Here is a 6,376-nt window from a genome sequence, read left to right as displayed (position 1 = left end):
GCTAGAACAAAGAAGGAGGCATCACACTTTCTGATTTCAAATACATTACAAAGCTACAATAAACAAAGCAATATGATACTGGCATAGAAACAGACATGTTGACCAATATAACAGAATGGAAAGTGTAGGAAAAAAACACATATACAGCCAACTTATCTTTGAAAAGAATGCCAAAAATACACAACAGGGAAGGCAAAATATGTTTAATAAATGGTGTTGGGAAAACTGGATATCCATGAGCAAAAGAAAAAGAAATTAGACCTATCTCTCACATCATACATAAAAATCAACTCAAAATTAATTAAAGACTTAAATATAGACCTAAACTCCTAGTAAATGTAAGATCTTAACTCCTAGAAGAAAACATAAGAAAAAACCTCAGGGCATTGGCTTTAAAAATGCTTTTTTGGACATGACACCGAACATATAGGCAACAAAAGTAAAAATAAACAAGTGGAATTACATCAAACTAAAATCTTCTGCACAGAAAAGAAAACCATCAACAAAATGAAAAGGTAGCCAATGGAATTGGAGAAAGTATTTTCAAACCATAAGACTGATAGGTGATATTCAAAATATTTAAGGAACTCCTACAAATCAATAGCAAAAAACAAATAACCTGATTTAAAAATAAGCAAAGGAACTGAATAGACATTCCCCCCCAAATAACTAACAGGTATATGAAAAAGTGCTCAACATCAGGAATCATCAAGGAAACACAAATCGAAACCACAGATATCACCTCCACCTGTTAGAATGGCTATATTCAAAAAGCAAAAAAAAAATTGGCAAGGATGTGGAGGAAAGAAAACCCTTGTGCACTGTTGGTGGAAATGTACATTGGTGCAGCTGCTATCAGAAACAATATGGAGGTTACTTTAAAAACTAAAAATAGAACTACTGTATTACCCAGAAATCCCACTTCTGGGAATTAGCCAAAGGAATTGAAGTTAGTATCTCAAAGAAATATATACTCTCATGTTCATTGCAGCATTATTCACAATAGCTAAAACATAGAGAAAACCTAAACATCTATCAAAGAATAAATAGATTAAGAAAATGTGGTTTGTACATAAAATGAAATATTATTCGACCTTAAAAAAGAAAAATTCTGCTATTTGCAACAGCATTTATGAATTTGGAGGACATTGTGTTAAGTGATATAAGCCAGAAGGACAAATACTATATGATACTACTTGCATAATGAATACAAAATAGTCAAACTCATAAAAGCAGAGTGGATTGGTGGTTGCCAGGGACTAGGGAGAGGGGGAAATTGGAAGATATTAGCTAAAAAGCACAGTTTCAATTATGTGAGATGTAAAACTCCTAGATATTTGCTATGGAGCTCAGTGCTTATAGTTGATAATACTGTATTGCATGCTTTTAAATTTGTTAAGAGGATAGATTTTATGTTAAGTGTTCTTATGACAAAAGAAAATAATAAATAAGCAGGTGGGAGAAAACTTTTGGAGGTGATAGATAGGTTTATGGCATAGATTGTGATGATAGTTTTACAGATGTGTAGTAATCGTCAGCCATTAAGTTATATACATTAATTATGTACAGATTTTTGCATGTAAAAAAAGATAATTTTCTCTAAAAAAAATCAAATCCATTTTTTTCTCTCTTTCTTGACTATGTTAATTGAATTCTTTACCTTCTCTTACCTGAAAAATTGCAATCTGCTATCCATATTATGGCTGGACCTTTCTAATATGATTGAGATAAGGCCTGATATTCTCAGCATGGCATGCAAGGACTCCTTGTGATAGATCTCTATCTTTCAATATACTTTCTTACCAGTTTCTAGATCACATTTTGCTCCTGGAATGTCAAACTATAATTTCTATACAAACTTTGTGCCTCTGTGCCTTTGATATGTTGTTCTCTCTTTGTGAACTGTCCTCCACTGTATTTGTGGAGCTTCTATGCATAATTCAAGACTCAGATTAGGCATCATGTTTCCCGACCAATTTAGGTTGCATAGTGCTCATAATCTTTTTTCCCTTTGCCCTTGTCTATAACTTTATCTGATTATTTACCATATTTTATTAAGATCTCTTTCATTTTTTCCATCTCCTCAAGTAAATTTTCTATGCTATACTAACCTATACCTAGTGTAAATCTCACATAGATGCTAGGTAGAATTTTCAAATTGTCCTTAATTTTAATAAAAGGAGAATTAAATTTTTATGCATTAAACTCTGACAATTTTCTCTGGCAAATTAGAGATGGCATTTAGCTCTTAACAATCCATGAAGTTTCAATTCATAGAACCTGGAGTACTGCATTGTGACTAATACTAATGGGTTAACCTAGAACATGGTATACAACCATCACAGGTGTAGTTAACCTAGAGCACTGCATTGTGACCATCTCTGGTGTTAATATTAACTTAGAGTACTGCATTACATTCATCACTGGTGTGCTTAATTGTAACAATCTGGAATTGACACACATGACATTAGCCAATAACTGCGGTCTCCTGTTTCAACAACTCAAAACCATTTGCACATTAACTGAACAATTTTCCAGGATAAAGGAAGTGTGATGTTCAAGCCTTACATGCATTTCTTGGCTTCTCTAGCACTTAGTCAAGCCATGCTGTTACCTTAAGTGACATATTACCTGCATAGTGTCTTGAACTTCTCAGGCAAAATGTTCTAAATGTTGAAAATGCAAAGACCTATTGCATCTCTATTTTTCAAGTATTGTGAGCCTCCAAACTGTTGGTACATCTGAGGAGACTGACTTTATACAATACCCAGAAGACAACAAATGTCCATGAATGTTTGTGATTGACTCAGTATATTATTCTTATGAATAATATTTTTATAATTCTCTGGTTACTACAAAAGGTAAACATTTAGTGCACAGATCAAATTAAGGTAGATATATCTATGGGAGGAAAATGTGCATTGTTGACATTTCTGAGCTGAAACATTTTCCCAAAGAGATCCATTTCTCAGTACTCATTGTGGGATTACTGAGCTCCAAATATAGATGACTGCTAGAGACTCTCCCAAATGGGGCTTACTTAAGTTTGAGCAGTTTCTCCACGACAGCTCCACAGTACCTGCACATCTCAGATTTTGCCCAACCCAGAACCGCCTCTGTGGGAGTGGTGACCAAGAATCATTGGTTCTTCTGATCAACAGACCCTGAGTATTGGTACATGTGGAAGGCTTGCTCTGATCTATTAGCAAGCATCCTTTCTGCTTTCATCACACTTCAGATGCTTTACTTGAATTCAGCATATAACAAAAGTGTGAGTGTTTCAGATGCTGAATGAATTAAAAATATAAGTGATTCTTTAACCAGGTTTTGGGCAACCTCCAGAAAGTTCAAATATGGGGGGAAAGGAAGTAATTTGCAAATGAATAGTCTCCCTAGTTGAATTCTTTGTATACAATATGATATTTTTTAAAAATTCAATCTCTTGGTCTTACTAGCATAACTTCTTAGGCATTTACTCCGTGAAATATTTATTTGTTCAAACTTTCTCATTATAAACAGGAAAGTACAAATTTACAGAGCTTTTCATTATGATTTTTTCTTCATGAATAATTAATTAGAAGCTTTCGAGATTATCAGAAATATTTTAGGAAGATGACATAGTAGTATTTATGCTATAAATTGTGATCATTTAAAACAGAAAAATAGGAAACTAAGCAGCTGGCCCAGCCATCCATATCATTCACAAAAAAAAAAAAAAAAAAAAAAAGCTGACTAACAAGAAAGACAAATGCTATTTTTTTCCTGGCAAATACAACAAACAAGCACAGAAATTTTAAAAAATAGATACATTAATTAAATTAAGTAAAGAAACATTAGATGCAGATCTCAAAAAGTTAAAAAAATTCAGAAGAGAAGGTGGAGATTGAAAGAGTTTCTACAGGTGCATTCCATTATTGAGCTGATCCTCAGTCAAACACCCAACAAGGAAAGAAAATTAAATTTTCAATCAATTAATTATGACTTGGTTTTAAGAAACTCAATCTTTTTGAGAAAAAGTGTTCTCAGAGCATTCTCTTCTCTTAGTCTCTTGAGTACAGCATGCCTTTCCAGCAACCAAATGGCTTTCTTTTAAGCCAAGCATTAGAACAATTGGTAAGGATCATGGTGAGGCTATTATTGCTCCCACTTTTTTTCTACTTGTTTGGGAGCCATGTAAAAGTGTTCATCCTCCAGAAATATCATCCAGCCATTCTTTATCATAAAAATTAAGTAGAGTATAATATTAAAAAGAAAATTAATATATCCCTTTCAAAGATTTAAGGTATGATTTGGCAGTGGTGGAACTCTTTGAAAGTGGTCATTACATCTCTGCCCCATGCTCCTGACACAGTCAGTGAGTTATCAGTTAGAGCAGAAATCCCCAACCTTTTTGGCAACAGGGATGCATGCTCCTATGAGAATCTAATGCCTGAGCATCTGAAGTGGAGATGAGGTGGTGATGCTAGCACTGGGGAGCAGTTACAAATACAGTGACGCTTCACTCACCCACCTCTCACTTCCTGCTGTGTGGCCTAATTCCTAATAGGCCATGGACCGGTACTGGTCTGCTGCCCAAGGGTTGGAGACTCCTGGTTTAGAAATATCAAAAGGCTAAAGTGCCAAATATCATCATAGTACTGTGCATTATATGCCTTCTGGGCCTGGGAGGAGGCCCGTTCTCGTCAGGAGTGACCTAGAGGTTAGAAGACCTTCTCTCAGACCCTCTCCCATTCCATAGGACAGCCAGGCTTAAAGCCTGCATCACACTCCCTCAACTTCTGCTCCACTGCTGCTACTTAGCCATGAGGCAACCAAAAGCCCCAGACTCAAGGTCAGGGCTTTGCATATCCAGTTCATAAATAGTCTATTGAAGAGGAGTGAAAAGTGGGGGTATTAGTTTCCTATGGCAGTTAATAATACCAATACCAAGGTGTTGCCAGAACAGTGTTTTCTCCAGAGGCTTTTGGGGAGATAGAATTGCTTTCCTCATCCAGTTTCAGGTGGCTACCAGCATTCCTTGATTCGTGACTGCATCACTACCTCCATGGTCATCTTGCCTCCTTCTCTTCTGTATGTGTGGAGTCGGTCTGTCTCTGTCTCTCTTATAAAAGGAAACTTGTGATTGGATTTGGATCCATTTAGACAATCCAAGATAATCTCTTTATGTCAACATCTTTAATTCGAAACTTTTTCTTGGTAATATTTACTGATTCCAGGAATTAGAACCTGATGTCTTTTGGTGGCCATTAATCAGCTGATTACAAAACATAAAAGAGAGTCTTCTTTATTTAATTCAATCTTTGCTTGTTATGCTTGATGTCTTAGTCTTCTCAGGTTGCCAGCACAAAATACCATAAACTGGGTGATTTAAACAATAAATATTTATTTTCTCCCAGTTCTGGAGTCTGGAAATCTAAGATGAGCGTGCCAGCATAGTCAAGTTCTGGCAAAATTTCTGTCTCGTAGATAGCCATCTTACCACTGTGTATTCATATGGCCTCTTCTTTGTGTGTGCTGGAGGAGAGAAAGAGCGAGGTCTCTGATGTCTCCTGTTAAAGGACATTAAACATTGTGAGGGGCCCACCCTCATGACCTCATCTAATCCTAATACCTTCTTTCTCCAAATACCATCTCACTATAGTTAGGCCTTCAACACATGGATTTTAGAGGGACACAGCATTCAGTCCATGATACCTAACTATGTGCTCAAACTTGGGTGAAAACATATAGTTACAAACTTTAAGAAGGAAAATAAATCAGGATTCCAGTATGATTGTAAAGTATCTGAGTATCTGCTCCATCAAAGATGGAACAAACTGAGTGAAGAGCAGAATGCTGTTCTCTTTCTAGAGTGAAGATGATATACCAGGCTTTCTGGCACTTGGGTGGGGTTAGAACAAACACTTTGAAGGGCAAAAGTTTATGTCACTAAATATTTTCGCTCCCAAACCTGCTTGTGTCTCATTCTCTGTCAGTTAATGGCATTCATTTTAGTTAACTGTAATGAAAAAGCATAAATGTCTCTTAAATTACCTTTTTTATAACATTTAGATCACAATAGCTCTTGAGACCCAGAGATTTTATAACTTTCATGAGAATTCCAGACCATGTCATACATTTCTCTGTGCAATTTTATGTTCTGTATAGACATCTGGGCCTAATCCGAAAACATCATGTAATCATTCTGCAGTGCAATAAATTTTATGACAAACTGAAGAATGCAAAACCATAATCTAACATTAAAGCATATATTTTTCACTTCTAAATAATTTATCCACAAATCCTCAGAGATCAGTAATGCAGCCACTCTATCCAAATTTCCTCCATGTTTTCTGAACAAGGAGATTCATAAATATCAATACTTCTTACACTTTTC

The sequence above is a fragment of the Rousettus aegyptiacus genome, unplaced genomic scaffold (assembly GCF_014176215.1).
Source record: "Rousettus aegyptiacus isolate mRouAeg1 unplaced genomic scaffold, mRouAeg1.p scaffold_m13_p_12, whole genome shotgun sequence".
NCBI classification, from domain to species: domain Eukaryota; kingdom Metazoa; phylum Chordata; class Mammalia; order Chiroptera; family Pteropodidae; genus Rousettus; species Rousettus aegyptiacus.
Note: the sequence above shows the minus strand (reverse complement) of the source record.